Consider the following 26,027-nt stretch of genomic DNA (forward strand, 5'->3'; position numbering starts at 1 on the left):
TTTTAGTAAATAGTTTTGACACCCCAGGAAGTGCAGTTCAGGAGGTCCCACTCCTGTTAGCTCACTTCCTGTTACCATTCCCTCCTTCTTCCTCTCCCCTTCTCCTCTCCTCCATGCAGTATAATTTTAGTTTGCAAGATCATTCCAGGACTGCAGATCAGTTAATCTTAGAATCCAACGGCATCTTGTCTTTTTTTCTTTTCTTTTTTTTTTTTTTTAAATCTGTGTTCGCTATCTTGGGGTCTGTGATTCTGGGGCTTAAGAAAAAAAAGTAAGGGGGCTAGGAATGTGGCTCAGTGGTAGCGTGCTTGCCTAGCATGCATGAAGCCCTGAGTTTGATTCCTCAGTACCACATACACAAAAAAAGCCGGAAGTGGTGCTGTGTCTCAAGTGGTAGAGCGCTCGCCTTGAGCAAAAGCAGCTCAGTGACAGCGCCCAGGCCCTGAGTTCAAGCCCTAGAACTGGCAAAAAAAAAAAAAAAAAAAAAAAAAGTAAAAAAAAAAAACAACAAACTTGAGCCGGGGCAGTGGTGTGTGCCTGTTACCCCAGCTACTCGGGGGTGTAGGAAGGAGGCTCGAGGTCCAGGCTGGACAGGGCATGCATGTGAGGCCCCGTTCTCAAAATAACTAAAGCAAAAAGGGCAGGCATGGTTCAAGTGGTAGAGTATCTACCTAGCAAATACAAAGCCCTGAGTTTACACTCAGATACCACTGAGAGAAAGAGGGGACGGAGGGAGGGGGAGAGAGAGAGAGAGTGTGTGTGTGTGTATTGTCTTCCTAGAGTACTTCTGTGGTCTACATTATCTATGAGGACAGCCCAAGGGACTTGTGGGTGAGGGCCACAGCTTCCGCTGTGGGGGCCTGAGGAGAAGAAGGGGACCCCAGGGCCCTGTGCTCATCCTCTGTTTCCAACGTTTGGGACCTTCCAGTTCTTGGGGAACTCAAAATCCTCCTCCTGTCATCCCAGGCTGCCGAGGGATTGAATAAATTCCATCCTCTGCCATTCCACCTTGCAGACCAGGAAGCTGGGCTGGGGGGGAGGGGAGGGGCAGGGCAGCATGCGTGATCTGCCATATTTTTAAGTATAATCGAAAGTATTTATTATTCCCAGTCCTGTCCTTACCTTGGGGATCTAGGCTGGATAGCCTATCACTGATAGGCTTATCTCACTTATTTTTGGGGGGTGAGGGATGCTGGTCTTGAGGCTTGAGCTCACGGCTTCGGCAATGTCTCTGAGCTTTTTTTTTTGTCAGTCGTGGGACTTGAACTCTGGGCCTGGGCGCTGTCCCTGAGCTCTACAGCTCAAGGCTAGCATTCTACCACCTGAGCCACAGCACCACTTCCTGTTTTCTGGTGGTTTATTGGAGATAAGAGTCTCATGGATTTTGCTGCCTAGGCTGGCTTTGAACCAAGATCCTTAGATCTCAGCCTGCTGAGTAACTAGGATTACGTGAGCTACCAGCACCTGGCTTTCCCTGAGCTTTTTTTGCCCAAGGCTAGTGCTGTACCACTTGAGTCACAGCTCCATTTCTGGCTTTTTTTTTTTGGGTGGATGATGATGATGATGATGATGATGATGATGATGATGATGATGATGATGATGATGATGATGATGATGATGGTGGTGGTGGTGGTGGTGGTGGTGGTGGTGGTGGTGAGGTGGTGATGGTGGTGGTGGTGGTGATAAGAGTCTCAGACTTTTCTGTCTGAACTGGCTTTGAGCCTTGATCCTCATATCTCAGCCTCCTGAGTAGCTGGGATTACTGTGGGCACCCAGCCATATCTGACTCTTTTTTTTTTTTTGGTTGGTTGTGGGGCTTGAGCTCTGGGGCTGGGCGCTGTCCCTCGGCTCTTCAGCTCAAGGTGAGCGCTCTACCACTTGTGTCATAACATCACTTCCAGTTTTCTGGTGGTTTATTGGAGATAAGAGTTTCATGGAGGCTCTCAGCATGGCTCAGCCTCCCGAGTAGCTAGGATTACAGGTGTGAGCCACCAGTGCCTGCCATGTCTGACTTTTATTTGCCATGGAGGGTCGGGGACGTAGGGCTGTGACACCTGGAAGGTGTGGGTTTTAGGACAGCCTGAGGGGAGTCTGGAAGAGTCAGCTCCCGATGCTGGTGAGTCAGGCCCTGGCCGGGAGCTTCCAGCTGTGTTTCCTTCTGCTTTCTCTAAACTTCCTTTCTCTGGCTCTTTCTGGACTCTTGATGGAATCCTTAGAACAGATCTCCACAGAGGAGGAACTGGGAACAAACTTGTCTGGAAGGTTCTGGGCAAGGGGACAGGACCAGAGGACTGGAATTACAGGTGCCTACCCCCACAGTGATGTGGGAACTGTCAGTCAGACCCAGTGGTCCATCCGTGCCTACAGATTGCAGTGCGGGCTCAAGCCTTGGCACCCATGAGCACAGAGTCCCACTTATGCAGCTGGGGTGATACGTTGCTAAGCAACTCTTCTCTTTGAGTTGCAAATGTGTGTGTGTGTGTATGTGTGTGTGTGTGTGCGCGCGTGCACATGTGCGCGTGCCAGTCCTAGGGCTTGAACTCAGGGCCTAGGTGCTGTTGCTGACTTTTGTTTTGTTTTTTCACTCAAGGCTAGCACTCTACCATTTGAGCCACAGCTCCAATTCCAGCTTTTTTGGTAATTAATTGGAGGTTAGAGTCTCATGGACTTGATTACCCAGGCTGGCTTTGAACTGTGATCCTCAGATCTCAGCCTCCTGAGTAGCTAGGGATTACAGGCTTGAGCCACAAGGGCCTGGCTCTCAATATTGTTGACACTAGGTATTGAACCCAGAATCTCATCCATGGTGGGCAAGTGCTCTGCCTCTTGAGTCCTGTATTTTTTTTTTTTCTTCTTTTTTTTTTGGTGGTTGTGGGGCTTGAACTCTGGGCCTGGGCGCTTGTCCCTCAGCTCTTCAGCTCAAGGCGAGCGCTCTACCACTTGAGGTACAGCGCCACTTCCGGTTTTCTAGTGGTTTATTGGAGATAGGAGTCTCACGGTCTCTCCTGCCCGGGCTGGCTTTGAACCGCGATCCTCAGATCTCAGCCTCCTGAGTAGCTAGGATTACAGGCGTGAGCCACCGGCGCCCGGCTTGTATTTTGTTTTTGAGATCAGGTCTTGCTAACTTTGCCCAGACAGGCCTTGAACTCGAGATCTTCCTGAGTAACTAGCACATACCACCATGCCCAGCGTGGATATTTTATCCCCTTTTGCCAGTGCATCTCACGCCTTGGACTTGAAAAGCTGGGTACTGACCTGTTCCTGTGAGGGCGAGCTGCCCGAGACTCCTGAAGGAACCCTTAAAGTAGGCTGCCATTTTCTCACCCAGGTCTAGAAAACGGGAGAGTTTTACTATCTAGGAATTACCCTCTTCTCTGGCCAGATCCCATGTAGCAAGTCAATTGTTGAAGGAGAAAGAACAAAGTAGGGACTTGGGGTTAGCTGAATCCTGTAGCAACATCATCTGATAAAAGCTCTCTTCCCTAAAGCCCAGTGTAGGCTCAGCCCTGTTCCCTGCTTTTGCCAAATATGAAACCAAATTCTCCAGCGTGGTTGCCATTCATTCTCTGTCTGGTTGTGTGTGTGTGTGTGTGTGTGTGTGTGTGTGTGTGTGTGTGTGTGTGTGTGTGTGTGTGTGTGTGTGTGTGTGTGTGTGTGTGTGTGTGTGTGTGTGTGTGTGTGTGCGTGCGCGCTTTGCCTGTCCCTCTGCCCCTCTAAATGCCAGGACCCCCGGAACCCCATTGTATTGGCCTTTGATGGGTCCTTCCATTGGCCACTGTGACTTTGCAGAGGGGTGGCGGACACAGACAGGCCGCGCTGCTGCCCGAGAGAGCTGACCTGCAGGGTTCCTCTGGGTCACTGCCCCGCCTTACCGGTCTGGCCTGGCCTGTGTTCTTTGGACCAGGTGCTGGGGTTACAGATGAAGATTTTATTTTCAGAGCACGTGGTTGGGTACAGTTCGCCTGGTGGCTGCCTAAATTTAAACGAAGTGGGCTGGGGTGGGTGGGAGTGAAGATCGGCTTTCATTAAAGCACAGCGTGTTGGGGGAAGGTTTGCTTTTTTATTTTTACTTCTCACTGAATGAGGGTGGAGCACAGAGCAAAGGATTTTTCCCCCTTTTCTCCTTTCCAAAAACATTTTCTTAAAAATGATTAAATAGCTAGATTTTTTTCATTTGCAAATCAGGACCAGTGGTGTGATCCACTTTCAGCCTGAGTATACATGGAAATAAGTTGAATTGAGTTCTAATTATTTGTATTATTAGTATCATTAGCATTTGCATTTTGTAATGGGCAAGGCCAGAGAGACTAGACAGACCTCCTAAGCCTCCATAGACAGTGTGTGTGTGTGTGTGTGTGTGTGTGTGTGTGTGTGTGTGTGCGCACGCACACGTGTTTTAGGCCTGGAGCTTGAACTCTAGGCCTATACACTGGCTCTGAGCTTTTGTGCTCAAGGCTAGTGTTCTACCACTTGAGCCATAGCTCCATTTCTGGCTTTTTCTGTAGCCTCCTGAGGAGCTAGGATTACAGGTGTGAGCCACAGCACCTGGCCATAGACTTGACTTTCTATCTGAATCCGGAACATATTCTGGACATCATTTCTGAACTTGTTCCGTTCTTGGCTGCAGTATTGATGTTTTAGAATGGGTGGATGCCCATAGTCATGTTTAGGGGATCCCTGGGAAGCTGTGTGACCCCGAGAGGATGCCCGTGTCATCCTGGTGTCCTCTGCTGAGCCCCCTGTCCCTTGTTCCTACCAGGCCTGAGGTTGAGGCTGGCCTGCTGGAGGTGGGGGGCAGGAAGGTGCTACTGGGGTATGTCTGCTTATGCACATGTGTGTAGGAGAGATGGAGTTTTGGGGGATCTTGCTAAGCTCTTTGGGGGATGCAGGCTGGTATGAGAGGCCTGAACTCCTGGCCCTTACTCAGAATAGTGTTTTTCCTAGAGGTTTATTTTTCAGTCTTCAACTATGAAAATCCAATTAATTCATTGTTTTATTATTGTTTTTTATGCCGCTTCTGGGCCTTGAGTTCAGGGCCTGACACTATCCATGAGCTTTTATGTTCCAGGCTAGCATGCCACCACTGGAGTCACAGTTCTGCTTTCGGCTTCTAGGTGGTTAATTGGAGATAATGGATTTTCCTGCCTGGGCTGGCTTTGAACTGTGATCCTTAGATTTCAGCTTCATGAGTGGCTGAGATTATAGACGTGATCCATGGGTACCTGGCCAGTTTATTGCCTTATAGTGCTGAGAGCCATGTGTTGCTTTAGAATCAAGAGATTACAGGACCAATGGCTTCTTGGAGTTCCGTGTCTCATGACCCACACAGTTGCAGGCTGGGGTACAAGGCTGGGTGACTTCCCAAAGCCACCGGAGGGAACCATGTTTATAGAGAGGTACCCCAGTCCTCTGTTCTCAGGCTTGTACCTTGAGCAACACCATCCTGACTCCGAGGTTTGATTTCTTTATCTCTGACTAGAGAATCAAGGCAGATGCACTGAGAGCTAGGGTTAGGCACAAAATAGGTTAAGGATAGCCCTAACCCTGGGCAGTCAGGAACTAGAGGGGCTGGAGAAGACAGGATGCTGAATCCCCTGAGCAGACTTGTAGAAGATGGAAGAATCTGGTATCTAACAGGAGGAGAGTATTTTAGGACCTCCCTCCTTTCCTCCTGCATTCCATGCCCAGTGTGGCCGAATCATATTTATTGAGCATCTACTTCATGCTTATGTGGGAAGATGTTAAGCCCCAGGCCTCAGTCTCAGGGGATTCCTATGTAACTGGTAATAAATGGGCCAAATAGTGTCCCTGTGTATGTCTCTTCTTGCTCGGACCCTTATGCTAAGCTGGACGTTCACTGGGGTCCCACTCACGGAGCGTTGCAGGACCAGGCCAGTGCTGCTGGAGTGTGGGGGGCTTGGGGATGAGCTGGGACGGTCTCAGTAAATCACATCAGGGCTGCGTCTCCTCACCAGATGTATCTTAGTCTGTGGATGCAGTGTAGTTTTTTTGTGCTTGGCTCCCGGTTCTAAGCCACCCACTCTTAGCTGGTGGTTAAGTGGCCCTTGCCCACACAGAGTGTTCCCCACAAAGTCAGACTCCCCCACAAGGGTTTTCCTGGCACCCCACTGTTGACAGGAGGCAATGAACTTGGGGGTGTGTGTGTACTTTCCTGGCGGTCAGGCGGTTGTGATTTCTGGCTTTCGTACAGTCCCGTGGCTCAGAACGGTACCAAGTCTCATCCCGGCCTTCCGCGAGGCCTCCCACCGAAACCTCACTGTGCCACTGGGGTGAACGCAGGCTTCAGGAAATACCAGTGTGGCTGGGGGCCACAGGCTCGCGCCGCTGAGATCCGAAGATCGTGTTTGAAGCCAGCCCAGGCAGGAAAGTCCATGAGACGCTTATCTCCAATTAACCAGCCAAAAGCTGCAATTGGAGCTGTGGCTCAAGTGGTAGAGTGCTAACCTTGAGCTAAAAAGCACAAGGACAGCACCCAGGCCCTGCGTTCAAACCCCTACTCTCTCTCTCTCTCTCTCTCTCTCTCTCTCTGACACACACACACACACACACACACACACGCACCCAAGTTCGATGAGGAGAGCACAGGAAGTGAGAAGCTCATGGGGTACACTTAGAGGGCTCATGACCTTTTAAATTGTTTTTCCTTTTTAAAATCATAGAGCTTTCTTCAAATGTACATCTAAATGCTTTTGTTGTTCTAAACGGCTCCTCTTCCTCAGAGGCCTGGTGGAGCGAGCAGGAGCTGTGCCCCGGCCCCCACCCAGCCAAAAGTCCCACAAGTAAATGTCAGCTCAGCCCTTGCCGCTCACTTCCTCCTGCTCTATTCAACCAGGATCTGGGAAAGTTCTGTAAGTCTTCCGTCCTCTTTGGCTTTTCTTAGACACCAGGACAGGAGGGAAACTGGAGTTCTGTCCCCATACTTCTGCCTCTATCTTATTTTATTTTCCTATTGAGGAGTTAAAGAAACAAGAGAAGCTAGGCACTGGTGGCTCACACCTGTAATCCTAGCTACTCAGGAGGCTCAGATCTGAGGATTGAAGTTTGAAGCCAGCCAGGGCAGTAAAGATGTAAAACTCTTATCTCCAGTTATTCACCAAAAAGCCATAAATGCAGCTGTGGCTCAAGCGGTATAGGGCCAGCCTTGAGCACTATACCAACTTCAAACTTGAGCAAACAAAACAAAACAAAAAACTGAAAAACAATGCTTGGGCTCTTGGGGAACAGAACACACACACACACACACACACACACACACACACACACACACACACACACACACACACACACACACACACACACACACACACACACACACACACACACACACACACACACACACACACACACACACACAATGGAGTAGTTCATCTCCAATATTGTGGAGGTTCCCTGGAAAGTGTCTCTTTCTAGGAATGGCCTATTACCCCCAGCCAGGCCTGAGTTGACAGCTAGCCAGGTAGCAGAGGGGTCACTAGTTGGGATAACTAGCTTCTCATTTAAAGAGCAGCCTGGTCCCAAGGAAGGAAGCACCTCTTACAGAGGCCCACTTTGGCTCTTGGGCCTGCTTAGCTGTAGTTCAGTTCACTATGTAGGGATAGCTGGAATGAGTCTGTTGGTGCCACAGCCACATCTGTGCTAGTAAGAGTGATCAGTTCGTTTGTTGCTTGGTGCTAGGATTTGAATCAGGCCCTCACCCTCACACTTCCTAGGCAGGTACTTTACCACTTGGGGCATACTCTTAAGCCTTCTTTACTTCTGGTTGGCTTGTCAGATAGGGTCTCATGCTTTTGCCCAGGCTGGTCTTAGACTAAGATCTTCCTACTTTCGCCTCCTGAGAAGCTGAGACTACACTGCATGCACTACAATGCCTGGCTGGATTTCAGATTGCATTTTATTTTTTTAATGATTCAAGAATTCAGAGAACTAGAGGCATGGTACAAGCGATGGGGTACCAGCCTGCAGGGAAAAAGCAGATGGAGAAGTGGGTTTGCACGATGCTGGTTGCACCTGTTTGGTTGTAGTCAGTGGTCAGCGTGTGGCCTTGACACTGAGGTGGCCAAGCACCACCACCTCCTCCTCCTCGTCATCCTCCTCCTCCTCCTCCTCCTCCTCCTCCTCCTCCTCCTCCTCCTCCTCCTCCTCCTCCTCCTCCTCCTCCTCCTCCTCTTCCTTCTTCTTCTTCCTTTTTTGTCAGTTGTGGGGCTTGAACTCTGGGCCTGGGCACTGTCCCTGAACTCTTCAGCTCAAGGAGAAAGCTGTACTACTTGAGCCACAGCTCTACTTCTGGGTGTTCTGGTGGTTTATTGGACTTTTCTGCCCAGGCTGAGTTTGAACCTCAATCCTCAGATCTCAGCCTCCTGAGTAGCGAGGATTATAGGCATGAGCCACCAGCGCCCCGCTGCACATCTTCTTCTTTTCCGCGTTTTTGAGGGGGGCGGTTGTTGGACATGACCAGCCTTCTTGGTAGATATATTTCATCTAAACCAGATTTCAATGCTGCCTTAATAAGGATATCTCCTCCTCGTTCTCATTCTCATCCTCGTCCTCCTCCTCCTCCTTGTCCTCCTCCCCCTCCCCTTTTTCCTTCTCCTCCTCCCCTTCTTCTTGGTTGTGGGGCTTGAACTCAGGGCCTGGGTGCTGTCCTTGAACCTCTTTGTGCTCAAGGCTAGCCCTCTACCACTTAAGCCACAGCACCACTTTCTGCTTTCGAGTGATTAATTGGAAATAAGAGTCTCATGGGGACCTTGCTATTCTGGCTGGCTTTGAACCATGATCCTCAGATCTCAGCCTCCTGAGTAGCTAGGATTACAAGTATGAACCACCAGTGGCAGTGAGTAAAGGTTATTTTTTTTCCTTCCTCTTTTTTATACTCTTCAGGAAAATCAAAGCTGAAACTTGTAATGGACGTTTATTCAAATTCAGCCAGGGCTCAATGATCTCTCCATTGGTTTTGGTACCTGGAAGGCTGGACAGCTCCTACGTGGCTTGGTGTGTGTCCTTGTGGAAATAGATCACTGGACACGAACATGAATTAAAAAGCAATTTCCTGTATCTGATTGCTTAAGTACTTCAAGAAGATCAGTGGGGAGGGCTCTGCCCTCCCTCCCACCCACCCCCAGACAGAGTGCATTTGAACATGGAATTAATAGTATTTGCGGCTCCGAAACCCACCTTGCCATTAACCACCAATGTGCCAGCCTAAACCATGTTCTTGTGCCCGAATAAACCACAAGGTTGTGGAGAAAGGGTAAAGGAAATGGGGGTGGGGTGGTAACTTCGTAATGACAGATGAAGGCTGGGGGTGGGGGACAGGGGAGGGATGGAAAGGGAAAGGAGAGCTGCAGCCTGGAGGCAGGAGGAGGGAGTCTGCATGACTGCTTTGGCCTCAGGCCGACTTTAGACTCTAGTGGGGAGGGTTTGGCAAGTGTGAACCAGTCCTAGCCTCTCATTTCTGCCTTTCCTTACATCAGATGGAAGGGGGGTCCTGTCCCCTTGCCTGCTTCATTTTGGACCGCAGAGCTAAGATTCCCAGCCGGGCACCAGTGGCTCATGCTTGTAATTCTAGCTACTCAGGAGGCTGAGATCCGAAGATTGAGGTTCAATGCCAGCACAGGTAGAAAAGTCTCCCTGAGACTTTTATCTCCAGTTAACCACTCAAAAAAACCAGTGGTGGCGCTGTGGCTCAAAGTGGTAGAGCAGTAGCCTTGAGCAAAAGAGCTCAGGGACAGTGCCTGGACCCTGAGTTCAAGCCCCACAATTTAACAAAGAAAAAAAAAAAAAACAACAAAGCTGCAATCTCTGCATGCGCTTGATTTGGGCTGGAGACATTTGGCAGTGTCTGGAGATAGATCGTTGCTTGTCATGTTGGGGTGCTGATGTGGAAGTAGTAGAGTAGTGGCCAGATACCAGGGCCCTTGGAAAACAGCTCTCCATAGACCAGAAATTCACCACTGCAAAGCACTTCCAGCCCCAAGCGTCACTGCAGACTGGACATCTCGATCTAAGGGCATGCTTGCTGCTCATTTGGTCCTTACTGTGGGAAGAGTAAACATCTGCTCCCATGTGCTCACTAAGTCTGGAGAGCTTACTGCTCCAAGCAAGTTTAGTGCACTTTCACCCTTTTCTTCTACCACTTCACCATCTTGTCTTGTTGGTCTTTTTTTTTTCTTTTTGTGCCAATGCTGGGGCTTGAACTCGGAGCCTAAGCACTGTCCTTAAGCTTCTTTTGCTCAAAGCTAGCACTCTACCACTTGAGCCACAGCACCACTTCTGGCTCTGTGTTGGGGGGGGAGGAGGGGGCAGGGGTAGTTAATTGGAGACAAAAGTCTCACAGAGTTTACTACTTGGGCTGGCTTCAAATCACAACCTCAGATCTCAGCCTCCTGAGTAGCTAGCTAGGATCACAGGCATAGATACCTGAGCTCTGTCCCATTCCCCCCCCCCAGCTTTTTTTTTTTTTTAATAATCTCTCTCACTGATTAGAGGAGTCATTCTGTGGTGAATCTGCTTTTCTTTACCCTAAACCAGATGTTTGGGAGTCTTCAAAGTTACTGCTCTGTATAGGCTTTGTTTTGGATAGTATCTCCCTTCCCGGAGGGAATTAAAAAATATGAACTGTTTAATACACTATAGACTTAACCGCAGCCAACTCTAAACCACATAACCTCTTTCAGGGTACTATTTGACATGTTTCAGGTAAGAATGATAGCACATTAAATTATTAGGCAGTTTTATGATGGTGTGGGGAAGATTTATCCTTTGATGAATAAATATTGCTGTAGCCCAATTTAGAACTTGACAAATGCTGATTTACAGCTTCAACTGGAAGAGTTATTTTATGGTGAAGCGGCAGTGTGTGTAGGGGACGGGGGGTAGGTTTAAAAGTGAGGTTGGCAGGGCTGGGGAGGTGGCTCAGTGGTAGTGTTTGTCTCGTATGCATGAGGCCCTGGGTTCAATTCCTCAGTACCACAGAAACAGAAGAGGCCAGGAGTGGCCCTCTGGCTCAAGTGGTAGAGTGCTAGCCTTGAGCTGAAGAGTTGAGGGACAGCACCCAGGTCCAGAGTTCAAGCCCCACGACTGACCTCTCCCCCCCCCCAAAAAAAAAAGTGATGTTGGCAGCACCTTTGAGGAAAAAGCCATTCCAATGGAGCCGCTGGCGGAGCTGCCAGAGGACCCGGATGTTCACCAGAGGTTCCTGCCACTTCCTGGAGGTTTCAGGGCCAAGCCCCTTAGTGAGCCTCAGTCCAGGCGCTTTGGGGTGTTCCTAAGAATGTGGGGGTCCCCTGCCCTTGCTGCTGATTGACAGTGCACCCCTTAAAGGATTCTGCTCCCCTGTCCAGTTAACTCCATGGTAGCCAACCAGGTCAGCAGCTGTGTATGCTCACATGACGGGCAGGTAGCGTTGAGGATAATGCTTTGAAGAACCTTCCCTTTTTTTTTTAGCCAGTATTGGTGCTTGAACTCGGGGTCTGGGTGCTGTCCCTTTGTTGTTGTTGTTGCTTGTTTTTTGTTTTTGGGTGGTTGTGGGGCTTGAACTCAGGTTCTGGGCACTGCCCCTTAGCTCAAGGTTGGTGCTCTACCACTTGTCCATTTCTGGCTTTTGATTGTTAATTAGAGATAAGAGTCTCATAGATTTTCTGGTTCGTGGGGCTTCAAACCTTGGTCCTCAGATCTCAGCCTCTTGAGTAGGGAGTCCACTAGGATTCTAGGCGTGAGTCATGGCACTCTGCTTTTTAAAAAGAACTCTTTTTTGGGGGGAATGGCAGTCCTGGGGCTTGAACTCAGGGCCTGGGCTCCGTCCCTGAGCCTCCCTGTGCTCAAGGCTTGCGCTCTACCACTTGAGCTACAGCACCACTTCCTGCTATTTCTAAGTAGTTTATTGGAGATAAGAGTCTCACAGACTTTCCTGTCTGGGCTGGCTCCGAACCGTGATCCTCAGATCTTAGCCTCCTGAGTAGCTAGGATTACAGGCATGAGCTACCAGTGCCCAGCTAAGAAGAAGTTGAAGAAGGAAACTAATGAGTTTCTTTTGGCTATAGTGATCTTGCTACTTTTGAGTGAAAACTTCTAGGATATTCGAACTGCCAAGTATAGATACTTGTGAAAACAGAATTTAAGTGAAAGTGGCCTGTGTTGCATGCTTGCACACAGATGATGAAAGAACAGGAGTAATGATTTAATTTCCTATTTGCTTGCTTGTGATTGGCTGATCAATTGAATGGTACCTACACAGGGTATAAAATTTGCATATTACATAACCTCTGAAGTGCCTCATACCCTGCCCAATTCTCTCTGGAGGTAACCACTACTATTATCTTTTAAGAGTATCTACAAAGATTATCTGTGCATATAATTCCATATATGAATACATAATTTTGTTTGTGTGCACATGCACACATGTGTGCATGCTGGTAGTGGGGTTTGAACTCAGGGCTAGGTGCTGTGCTTTGGCTTTTTCAAGGCTGAGGCTCTACCTTTTGAGCTACAACTCCACTTCCAGCTTTTGGTGGTTAACTGGAGATAAGAGTCTTATGGGTTGTCCTGCCCAAGCTAACTTTGAACCAGGGATCCTCAGATCTCATCCTCCTGAGTAGCTAAGATTACAGGCATGAGCCACCAGCACCCAGGCTCATGGTATTTTAAAAATAATTGGCATAGTTTATGCCATCTGTGGCTTGCTTGTTTTACCCTACTGTAGACCTTGAAAGTTGTCCCAGATAGATAGAGTCTTCTTTTTTTCTGGCCCTGCAGAAGTGTGATGAAAGCAACCCCCACCCCTCGCTGGTTCCAATCCAGTCTTTGCTCAGTGCCCATCCCGCTGCTGAGAATAGCCTGGTGCCTGTGCCATTTTGCCCATGTACAGTAGCCCTGTAGAAGTCACTGGAGGCAGAATGACTGGGAAAGCACAGCACACACGTTTGTGACGTTGATGGATACGTGAAGGGATTTCCCCCCCCCCCCAAGGTGGCAGCAGCTCAAACCATCCGTGAATGACACGTCCTTGCCCCAAACACCATTGACTTATCACAGGTTTTTATCTTTGCCAACCTGATGGATGGAAATGGGTGTCCATGCTACTTTGCATTTGCACTTTTTTTCACGAGTATGGTTCAACATCTTTCATTTATTTATTTAAACAAGTTCAACAAACATTTTCTTTACAAGTTGTCCTCTCCTTGTTTTTCTGTGGGGAAGTCTTTTCGATTTGGTGTCTCTGATGTGTTTCTGTTCTTGTCAACATGCTTTGATCCAGGGATTACAGAATGCTGTGGAGGGGCCACACTGGAGATGTGGAAGTGGCCGTGTTCTGTGGGTGTGGCCATTGCTTCCTCCAAGGCTTGCTAGCGCCCTCGATTCTGGTCCTTAATAGCTTTCAGGTCATATTGGTACTTCCCAGCTGGGAGCCCCCAGACTCTGCCAACCAGCCAGCACCTACCTGTGCTGTGCACAGGAGGAAGATGGGCCTGGGAGAGGAAGGACGTGAGGGGCTCCCAGCCCTGGAACATCAGCTTTAGGCAGACTCTCTGGAACTAAGCATGGCAGTTACACTGACAGTGTTCAAATTTGTGAGGTCTGGAAAAGTAGGAGACATTTATTTTTAAACAATCTGTCATTTATATTTTCCCATTCCATGCTTCACATACTTTTTTTTTTTTTTAATGTAAACTTCAAGCAGTGGAGATCTCCTAAGAGTCATTTTGCCCCTGCCAAGGAGCAATCTGGCACTGTCTGGAGACGTTTTGGTTGTCACATTGAGGGGCAGGGAAAGAAGAGGAGAAAGAAGGCTACTAGCAGGAAGGGGGTGGAGGGCAGATGATGCCCTGTAGTGCAGAGGCTTCCGTGTCACCCCGAAAATGCCTAGCAAGCCCTACACAAAACACCCCAAGGTAAAACAAGAAGTAGGTGTACGTGTTAATCTGAAAAAAAAAAAAAGTCATCTTCAGGATGTCACTGATTGCTTTGGCTTTTGGATGTTTGGGACACTTGTGAGTCACAGCGGGACTGGGGGCTTCCAGGGAGATGAAGTGACCTGAAAGGTGTTGTAGGCTGAGGGAAATCATCAGGAGAATTCAAGTTGAAAGGTTACTAGCATGGAAAAGTAAGTCTTACACTGTGTGTTCTGGCTTTCCTAACCACCTCCTCCTACCTTTCTCCTTTTTGGCTTATTTATTTGTTCATCATTACTAATTAATTAATTTCTTATCGTGTCTTTGGTCAGCATTTTGCTCAGGATACTCTAGACCCCAGCAGGCAGGAGTTGTCTCATCAGATAACTGCTGCTGGAAGAGTGGGGCCCTAATGGATCTCTCCTGAATCTTAGCACCTCAGTTTCCCAGTGGTGATCAGAGTGCTGTAATCCTCCCGACTGCCACATTCAACCAGGGAGGTTCAGCGGAATCCACAGAAATACCCAAAGAAGGCTGGGAAGGTGGCTTAGTGGTAGAGTGCTTGCCTACCACGCATGAAGCCCTGGGTTCGATTCTTCAGTGCCACATACACAGAAAAAACTGGAAGTGGTGCTGTGGCTCAAGTGGTAGAGTGCTGCCCTTGAACAAAAGAAGCTCAGGGACTGTGCCCAGGCCCTGAGTCCAAGCCTCAGGGCTGGCCAAAAATAAATAAATAAACAAATAAAAATACCCCTGGCCGTCAGAGGGAGGTGTGGCCAAGCAGGGGCGGGGCCAAGAGGGGGCAGGCTTACAGGCACACCTCTGGAACTGCGCTCCTGGATGAAATGTCTTCTCTCTCTCTAGACAGGCTGTGGGCAGGCAGACCTCCTTGACTGGTGTACAAGAGGCGATGGTATTAGCATTGCTGGGAAGAGCAACCGAGTTAGTGTATGGGAAGTGTTTAAGACAGTGCCTGTAAAGGGTAGGGAAGCTAGTGCTGCTGCTGCTGCAGATGGTGATAATGATAGTGGTGATAGTGGTGATAGTGGTGATTGTGATCATGTTGATGCTCTGGATGGTGATTATTGATGCTGATGATGAATATGATGACTGTCACACTGACGCTATTGTTGGTGATGATTGTGATGATAATGATGCTGTTGATGGTGATGGTGGTGGTGGTGGTGATGAAGGTAATAACCACGACGGTGGTGATGGCGACCCTGGTGGCAACAGTGGTGGTGGTGGTGATGATGATGGTGATGGTGATGATGATGTCAGCAGCATCAGCCGTGAAAGCCTTTGTGCCACTCCTTGCTGAGCTATGCCCGTGCACTGGATTGGGGGGTGGGGGTGGTCAGTGGGACGCTTTCAGATGCCCCTCCTGGTGTCTGGAGTGGGCTCTGTGCTGAGCCAGTCGGTCTCATGGCCTCCGACCTCATCCCTGCCACACACCCTCGCCTCTGCTGGAGAAAGGGCCCTGCTTCTCGGCCTCTGCTCTCCTTGCAGAAGCTGAGGGTGCAGTGCTGTGGTGCGGGGGGGGGGGGCGGCCTGGGCTTGGGGTGTGGGCTGTGGTGAGGGGTTCCCTGCTCTGGGTCCTAAGGTGTTTTTCTCCTTGGCTTCAATCTCTGCCACCAGCCTATAAAATGGGCACAGCCAGTGGGTACGACCTATTAAAAAAAAAAAAAAAGACAGTCTGTAGACAGTCCTATAGACAGTTTCTGAGAAGTTGGTGAAGGAAGTTGTTTTTTTTTTTGTTGGTCGTGGGGCTTGAACTCTGGGCTTGGGCGCTGTTCCTGCGCGCTTCAGCTCAAGGCAAGCGCTCTACCACTTGAGCCACAGCGTCACGTCTGGTTTTCTGATGGTTTATCTCTGATGGAGATGAGAGTCTCACAGACTTTCCTGCCCGGGCTGGCTTTGAACTGCAATCCTCAGATCTCAGCCTCCTGAGTAGCTAGGATTATAGGCATGAGCTACAGGCGCCTGGCTGTGTGTATCTTTTTGGGGATAGCAATTTGAGAGTCGTTCCAGGGGTACCTGGCATGAAAAACACAAGTGCCAAACCTCACTCTCCTCACAAAAGGCAGTGTAGACAAATCACTGGGACCTAGCAAAGCCCAGAATCCTGCCCTGGAGCTGCTGAGACTTTGGCAAATGATGGAACTGTGGAAAAAGCAGGCTCTGTCTTCTGCTTTGTGAATGTAAATGTCTCTACATTAGTAGACTCCATTTTCTGAGGGACAGAGACAAGGATCGGAAACCTTGCACTCAGGACTTGGACAGTGTATTTGGAGGGTGCTAGACACTGGATAGATGAATGTTGGTCTCCTAACATTGGGAGGCTGGAAGGGGAAGCCAAAGCCTCTAGGTTTTGGTCCTATCCTTTTGGCTGGTGGCCTTGGCCGTTACTTACTCTATCACAGCCCCATCTTCCTCATCCATAGAGTGAGAGTTGGCCTTGGCATGAGGGGAGCAGATAGGTTTTGAGGAGCCTGGCCTCAAGGGACACAACTGAGTTGGGTTGTTTCTGGGGTCCCTTCTGGTGCTGACAGCCTGTGGATGTCTGCATTGTAGATTCATGGCTTTCTTTGGATCAAACATCAAGATTTGGGCGTAACCTATGTACATGCATGTGTGTTTGTGTGTGTACATGCACGCATGTGCATACTGGGGCTTGAATTTAGGGCCTTGTGCTCTGGATTTGCTTTTTTCGCTCATGGTTGGTGCTCTGTCACTTAAGCCACACCTCTACTTTCAGCTTTTTTGGTGATGTATTGGAGATTAATTGGAGATAAGAATGTGTCATGGATTTCTCTGCCCGGGCTGGCTTTGAGCCTCGATCCTCAGAGCTCAGCCTCCTGAACGACTAGGATTACAGGTGTGAGCCTGGCTGTTCAGTGGTGCAAATTTGACTTCCTGGATTCACTGCAAATAAAGGTTGACCGTTGAAGGTTTATAAAGTGTTCTCAGTGCCGGTTGCTTTAGCTAATGTGGGGTCCCCCCCCCTTTTCTTTGTGGCTTAACCTATAAGTGATCACGAGATGAAAGGAGTTTCAGTCTGAGTCCATTGTCTGAGCCCATGTCACTTCCAGCGATCATGTGGGCTGTAGCGTGCTCCGCTTCTGGAAGGTCTTATTGGAGCATCTCACGAAGCCTCAGGTAGGAAGCTGTGGCCTCAGGCGATTTAGAAGCTGTAGACCTGAGGCCCCTCTCTGGTTATGTGCTCCCCTTCCCCCCTCCCCCTCCTGGGGAGCTGTGCCCTGTCAGTTGGCCTCTTGCCAGCTTCATGATTGGCAGGGGCCCCTTGTTTGAAAATGATGAAGACTTTCAGGCTGGTGACAGTGACAACTAAACTCAAGCCTAGGGGGCCCTGTGAGGCTTTGCAGGTCACATGCCCATGAAGCCAGCTCTGCCCTAACCGCTTCCTTCTCATGCTTCCAGAACCTGGGGTTGTAAAAGACACATATTCAGGGTTTTTCCCAGTTCCCTTCCGAGACATTTGAGTTGTTCTGTCGTAGCCTGTGTGATTCAGGGCGGCTGGCCTGAGCTCCTGTATTTGGCAAGCCACCCGTAGCGGGCGGGAAGGTTGGTCCATATCCATGGCTGCAGAGAGAAAGGATGTGGGAGGCGGGGCAGGGATGCTGTCCCAGTTGCCCAAGGGGACTAGAGGAATTTTACTTTGAGAGCATCATTTGTTTTTCCTTTTAAGAAGTTGCTGATGAGGGGCTGGGAAGGTGGCTCAGTGGTAGAGTGCTTGCCTTGCATGCATGAGGCCCTGGGTTCGATTCCTCAGCACCACATAAGCAAAAAAGAAAAAAGCTAGAAGTGGTGCTGTGGCTCAAGTGGTAGAGCGCTAGCTTTGAGCTGAAGAGCTGAGGGACAGCGCCCAGGCCCAAAGTTCAGGCCACATGACCGGACCCCCCCCCCAAAAAAAAAAAAAAAGTTGCTGATGAGGCCAGGCGCTGGTGGCTCACACTTGTCATCCTAGCTACTCAGGAGGCTGAGATGTAAGGATTGTGATTTGAGGCCAACCTGGGCAGGAAAGACCATGAGGCTCTAATCTCCAATTAACCTGCAAAAAGCCAGAAAGGGAGTTGTGACTCGAGTGGTAGAGTGCTAGCCTTGAGCAAAACAGTTCAGGGACAGCTCCCAGGTCCTGAGTTCAAGTCACTGGCACATACACATGCACATACACACAAAACAAATCTTTGATAAAGAAACAAAATGTGATATAGCCATACAATAGAACTGTCTTGCCATACAAAAGGAACTTGGTACAGTGTGTATTGCAAATGGGTGAACTGAAAACAAAGGCCACATGTATGATTCCATTTCTATGAAATAGCCAGGATGAGCAAATCTGTCGAGAGGAAGCCATCGCCAGGGAAGGCAGGAATGGAAGGTGAGGGCCTGTGCGTTCTTTGGAATGATGAAAGTGGGTAATGTTGATGGCCGTACCACCTTGAGAATATTAGAAGCCAATGGGTTCTGCAATTGAAGAGCTTAAATTGGTCTCAACTTCTTAAAAGTGAGCAAGAAAAAAAAGTCTTCAAAGGGCTGGCCATAGCCGGGCACTGGTGGCCCATGCCTGTCTTCCTAACTATTCAGGAGGCTAAGATCTGAGGATCATGGTTCAAAGCCAGCCTGGACAGGAAAGTCCATGACACTTATCTCCAAGTAACCATCAGAAAACTGGAAGTGGTGCTGTGGCTTAAAGTTGGTAGAATGCTAGCTTTGAGCAAAAAGAAAAACAAAAAACAAACAAACTCTGGGACAGTCCCAGGCCCTGAGTTCAAGCCCCACGACTGACCAAAAAAAAGGGGGGGCTGGCCATGAAGCCCTCTGTCCTTTGTCCTGGGGGGTAGTGATGGTGTGCCCATGCAAGATCGCTTCCCCACCCCCTTCCCCTCCCCTTCTCCCTTCCTCGTCCCTTCCAGTCCCAGACCTGCTCCTGAGATCCCTCACACAAAGCCTGTTTAACAGAGGATCTCCGTGAAGCCCCCATATTAAATGGCTCCTTGGCTGCTAAGACTTAGCTTCTCCTGGCGTTTGCTGCAGATCGGCTTATGAAAGGAGAAGGCTTTCGGGCGAGAGAGAGCCGTGAGCATGCAGTTTCAGAATTCCAAGCAAGAGCACGCCAGTGGAGAGGGTTTCCTCTGTTGCTCAGGGCCCCAGCTCTGCAGGCCACACCCAGCCAGCGACAGGCTGAGACGGCCCCTTCGGCACAAGCAGGGGCCTCGTCTGGCCACTGGACCTTTAGTATTTTGGGGAGGTGAGGCTTGTTGACTTTGGAGGAAGCCAGACTTTACTTTCTCCCATGGGGACCCGGCCTCTCGCCTGGCTCCTTTCTGCTTTTCTTCCCCCATGGAGTTGTGCTCTGCCCAGCCCCGTCCACTGTGCTTCTGACTTCGCCACGCCCTCTTTACCCCTCCTGCTGTCTCCCCCAGAGTTCATCACCCCAACCTTCAAGGCCCAGTTTTGGGGGTTGGAGGTGAGACTCAGTGAAGTAGAGAGCTAGCCAATAAAGGAAAGCGCCAGGTGGGTGCATTGAGTATCGAGCTTTGAGTGAAAGAGCTCAGGGACAGGGCCCCAGCCCCGAGTTCAAGCTCCATGGCAGACAAAAATATAAAAGAGGAGCATGCCCTGCACGTCGGCAGGCTGGCCACTGGGTAATTATAACAGACCGTCTCAGGGGTGCAGGTGCCTTGTCCTTTAGGGTGAACCTGTGTTCTCTTTAGATCTATACAGCGGCCCCTGTGGCAGGAGCTGTGGCCACGGTGCTGGTGCTGGGCCTACTCCGGCAGCCCTGTAAGCGGCTTGGGTGGATGGGCTCCAAGGGAACTTTGCACCTTCTCACTGCATCAGGGGCTCAGCCCCGCCCCCCAGCTCAGGGGCCCCACCCACCCAGGATGGCCTTCCCACTTCCTCTCCACTTGACCCAGTTGAACCTGGTTTTGGAGACCCCACTCAGATCTCACTTCCTCCAGGAGGCGTTCCCCTGGCCACTCCCGCCTCCCCACCTCTCCTTTGCCAATTAGAGTAGGTGATTTTTCACTGGGACCCGGGTGCCACCCAGCTGGTCTAAGGGATTGCATCTCCAGAATGGCCGATGTGACTCCAGCTTCCCCCCACGCCCATTCCTTCCTCTCTCCCTCCTTCTCTCCCTTCCTCAAGGTCTTATGCTCTCCAGGTAGACATTCTACCATGGACAAAATGCCTTCAGCCCTTTTTTGTGTTGGCTATTTTTGAGATAGGGGTCTCACTTCCTCCCTGGGCATCTCATCATGGCTATAATGACAGGTGCATACCACCACACTCAGCTTCTTCTGTTGGAATGAGTTGAAAAGTCGCTTGGACTTTTTCTCCAGTGGCTGGCCTGGAACTGTATTCCTCCTGATCTCAGCCTCCCACGTTGCTGCTGTAACCAGTGGGCATCACTGGCACTCTGCCGTGACTCCAACCTTCTTAACTCAGACCTGGGGTCTTCTCTGAACTCTTTGCTCCCCCAGAAGGATTCATTGAAGAGTGAGTGGAATTATTTAAGGAGTTGGAAGCAGTTGAACGGAGGGGAGGGCTGTCTGGGGGGGGGGTTCAGCTCCCCCCTGGAGGGGACCAGACTCGGGGAGCCTTTCCCATGCCAAGGCCAGCTGTGGTGAGTTTTGCTTGAGTGTCTGGGGGAGAGAGATTGGGTCATACCTTAGCCCAAACCCCAGCTGAGCAATGAAGCCCTCTGAATGGATGGCTGTGTATCAGGCAGGCAGGCAGGTGCAGTGGAGGTAGACATTTGAAGAGCCAGGATTGTCCCAGGCTTTCTTCTGAGAGGAGCTGTGTGCCGGGTCAGGGCTCTGACCTCTCCAACAGGCTTTGAGCTGGGGTTGCACATCAGTGGTGGAGTCCCTGCCTGGCAGCACAAAAACAAACACATGAACACTGCAGAAGCATGGCCAAAGTCTTTGTTTTGGTATTTTTCAAGTCTCAAAGTTCTTTCACGTTTCCCTTGAAGCTGGGCAGCCCGTGGCTCACACCTGTAATCCTACCTACTCAGGGACTGAGATCTGAAGATCGAAGTTCAAAATCAAACTGGGCAGAAAAGTCCATGAGGGTCTTATCTCCAGTTAACCACCAAAAAGCCAGGCACAGCGCTGTAGCTCAATTAGTAGAGTGTCAGCCTTGAGCAAAACCAGAAAAGTCCATGCCCTAGGTATAGAAAAGAAAAGCCAACAGAACCTGAGCAGAATTGGTAGTAGGTTTGGTTTTGATTTGGTCTCTAACTAGTGTAATCTTGGGCTTACTTATCTGGCTGTCACCTTTTTTTCCCTACTTTGGTCCCAGTCCTGGGGCTTGAACTCAGGACCTGGTTGGTATCCCTGAGCTTTTGTGCTCAAGGCTAGTACTCTACCACTTGAGTCACAGCTCTGCTTCAGGCTTTTTTTTTTTTTTTTTGGTCATGGGGCTTGAGCTCTGGACCTGAGCGCTGTCCCTCACTCTTCAGCTCAAGCTAAGCACTCTACCAATTGAACCACAGCACCACTTCCAGTTTTCTAGTGGTTTATTGGAGATAAGAGTCTCATGGACTTTCCTGCCTGGGCTTTTTTTAGTAGTTAATTAGAGAGTCTCACTGACTTTTATTTCTCAGGCTGTCTTTGAACTGTAATACTCAGATCTCAGCCTCCTGAGTAGCTAGAATTATAGGCGTGAGCCACTGGTGCCTGGCTTCATCTATCATCTTTCTATGTTTATGTTACCGTGGTTCAAACCCAGGGCTTTGTACATTCCAGGCAAGTGCTCTACCCCTGAGCTACAGCCCATCCTTAGCTTTCCTTAATTTTTTTTTTAAGGTCTCAGTTTTCTTTTTCTTTTTTTTTTTTTTTTTTTGGGTCCGGTCATGGGGCCTGAACTCTGGGCCTGGGCACTGTCCCTCAGCTCTTCAGCTCAAGGCTAGCACTCTACCACTTGAGCTACAGCGCCACTTCCGGCTTTTTTTTCTTTTTGCTTATGTGGTGCTGAGGAATTGAACCCAGGCCCTTGAGCATGCAAGACGAGTGCTCTACCACTGAGCCACCTTCCCAGCCCCTGTCTCAGTTTTCTTTCTCAGAGATTAGATGCCCATTAGTCACTGAGCCACTTGAAAAAAAAAAATCAAGAAAAACCACCCTGAAGCACCAGAGCCCTGCTGAAGGCAGAGCACATGGGCCAGACTGTGCATACGTGTGTGTGTGTGTGTGTGTGTGTGTGTGTGTGTGTCTGTGTGTGTGTCTGTGTGTCTGTGTGTTTGTGTGTGGTCTGGGAAATTTCTACTGAAGCCCTAGTTTGGGCCATCCCAACTGCTTGTGTAAGTCCAGCTTGATTTCAGCTTATAGTAGCTCCTGTGGTCCCACGGATTGTGTTATATAATTTGCTTCTCTCACCGGCCAGGCACGCGAGTCTTGTGAACATCTCACATACCAGCGAGTCTTGTTCTTCTTCCTCTTTTATTTTAGTTTTGTTTTACTGATAATCTCTCCCTCATTCCTTTGGGTCCATGATCCAGGGTCTTCCATCCATAAATCAGGATCATAAATGTCTTCAAACCTTCAATAAGTTTTTGAGCCAGTTGAAAGCATGCGCTTTAATCTTTTTTATCCCCTGGTTGTGTAAGACACGCCCGAGGCCATCTCTGTACAGCCGACACCGAAACACTGAACTCGCAGATCTTCCTGGAAGTGTTTGCTGTTTCTCCAAGACAGATATAGACCAATGTATACCTCCAAATGAGGAGGGCCGGTCTGGGGAAGTTGATCTGATCTCAGTTCTATACCAAGGGGGAGGGGTTTTACAGAACCTTGGTGCGATTTCATTTTTACCAGTGAAGTTTGGGGTTTGGCTCTTCCTAAATAAGTCTTTTTTTTGTTTTTTAGAACCTCCCTTGGGCAGGGTGTGGGGAAGCACTTGGGAGAGGTGCTAAGTGGGGTGAATGGTAAAATGGGGGTGGCTGAGTTTACTATGGGGCTGGCCTCCCAGGAGGGTTGCAACCAGGGTCTTGACTCAGCTGCAGGTGAATCTGAGACGGTGGTGGTGGTGGTCGGCATAATAGTGTGTGTGTTGTTAGTAGAAATGATGTGGATGGTTATTCATTACCAAGTATTTATCAGCACCTTTCCCCTAAGCACATTGTCCAGAAACAGGCTTAACTGCAGCTACGGGGGAGACTGAGCTCTGAGTTCTGAGAGGCCCCACTTAGCTGCACTTAGAAATAAGTCAGCCACCGTTGGCAGAGCACTAGCCAATGAGTTGGAAGGGTCAGGTTCAAGTTCCAGACTCAGAACAAAAAAAAAAAAAAAAGGAAAAGAAACCAGCTAAGCTGGGTACTGGTGGCTCACATCTGCTAGTGAGGAGGCTGAGATTTGAGGATCATGGCTCAAAGCCAGCCTGGGCAGGAAAGTCTATGAGACTTCTTTTTGGCAGTCCTGAGGCTTGAACTCAGGGCCTGGACACTGTCCCTGAGCTTCTTTTGTTCAAGGCTAGCACTCTACCACTTGAGATACAGCACCACTTCTGGCCTTTTCTGTGTATGTGGTACTAAGGAATCAAACCCAGGGCTTCATGCAGGCTAGGCAAGCACTCTACCACTGAGCCACCTTCCCAGCTTCCAATGAGAATCTTATCTCCAATTAACCACCAGAAGTGGGACTGGGGCTCAAGTGGTAGAGTGCTAGCCTTGGGCAACAACAACTCAGGGACAGTGCCCGAGCCCTGAGTTCAAGACCCAGGACCAGCCAAGAAAAAGAAAACAAAGAGAAAAAGAAAAAAGAAAAGGACCCCCCCCCCACCCCCAGCTGAATCTCCAGAGCCCCACACTGTCAGGACCCGTATGAAAGAATGAACCCATAGCCAGATGGGATTTTTTTTGGGGGGGGGGGGGGGGCTGGGGTCTGGTCCTGGAGCCTGAACTCTGGGCCTGAGCACTGTCCCTCAGCTCTGCAGCTCAAGGCCAGTGCTCTACCACTTGAGCCACAGAGCCACTTCCGGCTTTTTTCTTTTTGCTTATGTGGTGCTGAGGAATCGAACCCAGGGCCTCAGGCATGCAAGGCAAGCGCTCTACCACTGAGCCACCTTCCCAGCCCGCCAGATGGGATTTCTGAGAACAAAATGGCACATTGCAGTAGGAGGACTCCACCACGGAGTCCTCAGGCACCCAGGGAAACATACTGGACCAGCAACAAGCTGGCGGCTTGACACTTCCTCTTTCTGGGCTCAAGTCTCTCTGCTGAGAAGTGGTGTCCCCAAAGTCCCCCGGAGCCCTGGTGGCTGTTCAGAATGCTCTGCTTTTCTTGCTATCTCCTGGTGAGCGACCACGTGACCTAGGCTGGCTTTGGGCAACCAGAGTATCTCCCTGCAGTCAGACACAGATCCCTCCCCTGGGTGTGCCTGGGTGGAGCTCGGGACAGGGAGCATCCTGGGAGAGGAAGAGAAAGAGGTGCTTTGGAATGTGGGCTGGCCACGCCCCTGCCTCCACCCTGAGCCCCCCAGAAGGGCTGGACTCCATCTTTATGCAGTGCTATGCAGCCTGCCCTGTGCGTGCATTCTTTTCGAAATCTGTCACAAGCTTCCCATTTGGGGGTGATCTGAGGCCCCACAAGTTTGTAAGCTCCAGCGCTCTCTCACCAGCCGGGGGTGGCTCTTGTTATCCTGCTTTGCAAACCTTCTGGCTGGGGAACATTCTGGAGCTTCTGGGCTTGTTTCTATTAGTGAGTGCTGAGAGAGCCTGAGGCCTGAGGCTGAAGGGAGGGAGGGAGGGAAGGAATAGCATTAAGTAGGCCCCTTATGTAACTGCCAGGCCTTGCACTGGATGTTTTCATATGCGAGTCTCGTTTTGTTTACGGCTCACCTCAGTCCCTGCAGAACTGAATTCAGAGAGGTTGAGTGAGCAGCCCCAGGTTGAACAGCTGCTAGGTGGCAAAGTCTGGACTATTTGGGGGTCTTTGTTTTCTGTTTGGGAAACACCTTTCTTCTGGATCCTGGCTGCCCTGGAGGGGGGCAGGGGAAGCTGTGCATCAAGCCAATTGTGTCTCCCACAGCTGCTAGTACCACTGGAGCTCAGGGCACACATTGAAAGAGGGCCAGCCCTGGAGTTTAGTGATAGCCCGTGGTGCGGTGCCACAGGACTCCTCCACCCCCCACCCAGCCCTCTGCCTATGTGCCCCACCAAGCACAGAAGACAGCCTGGCTTCCTTCACACAGAAAGCCTCCCATCCTGGGCCTCCCATCTTGGGCCTCCATCTGCAGCTAGGTTCAGAGAGGACATGCCCTTTCCTGGCCCAAGAGCCCCTCCCTGTGCGGGGAACCTCAACCTCCTGTAGACCTCAGACCTTCACCCCTTTCTCCTCTCCTCATAAATGGACAGGTGTCTGGGAAGAATCTGTCCTAGGCTCTGCTGCTTCCAGGGGACCCAGCCATGTTAGGGGAGGAGCCCCGCGCGCGTGCGTGCGCGCACACACACACACACACAGCCATGTTAGCATGTTAGGGGAGGGGCCCCGCCCTACGCATACACACACACACACACACACACACACACACATACACACGCGCCTCATCTTAAGTAAGGATGGTAGATGTGGGACTGGGTCACACCACGCGCTGGTTCTGAGGGGACCCCGTCCAGGATGGCATCACCAGTCTGAACTGAAGCGGTCCCGGTGGAGGTGGTGGTGGCTGGGGAGGGCTAAACATTGGCATCGTTTGCTGGGGGATTCCATGCGGACGTGCGGGGAAGAAGGGAGGGAGCCATGATGGCTTGGGCTTTTGAATTTCTAGAAAAAGGAAGGTTATGTCTTTTTTCCTCTAAACCTCCTCCTGCCTCGAGCTGGGGTGGGGCCTTCCTCACCCCCCCCCACTCCCCTTCAGCTGTGGGGTTCCTCAGAGCTCTGAACGCTCCCTGATTGCTCCTTCCTACCCTGAATGTGTTGTTTGGATCCCTCTGACATGCCTCGCCTCGGTTCTAGAAGATTCTGAAGGAGGAAGACACAGAAGCAGGATGATCCTAAAGGAGTGCTCCTTTTAATCCCAAACAGGTAGCTTCTCCAAATGCTCCTAGTGTTTCCTTCTCCCCATCCCCACCCAGAGCCTTGAACTCAAGGC

The 26,027-nt window shown here is 50.1% G+C and overlaps 1 protein-coding gene across 9 annotated transcripts in view; it reads left to right on the forward strand.

Annotated features, from left to right (window-relative positions):
• Trerf1 (transcriptional regulating factor 1) overlaps window positions 1-26,027 on the forward strand; it is a 166,356-nt gene that overhangs the window by 47,102 nt on the left and 93,227 nt on the right. The gene's annotated exons all lie outside the window — the stretch shown is intronic.

This window comes from Dipodomys merriami, unplaced genomic scaffold, assembly GCF_024711535.1.
Source record: "Dipodomys merriami isolate MVZ:Mamm:240054 unplaced genomic scaffold, mDipMer1.0.p SCAF_16, whole genome shotgun sequence".
NCBI classification, from domain to species: Eukaryota; Metazoa; Chordata; class Mammalia; order Rodentia; family Heteromyidae; genus Dipodomys; species Dipodomys merriami.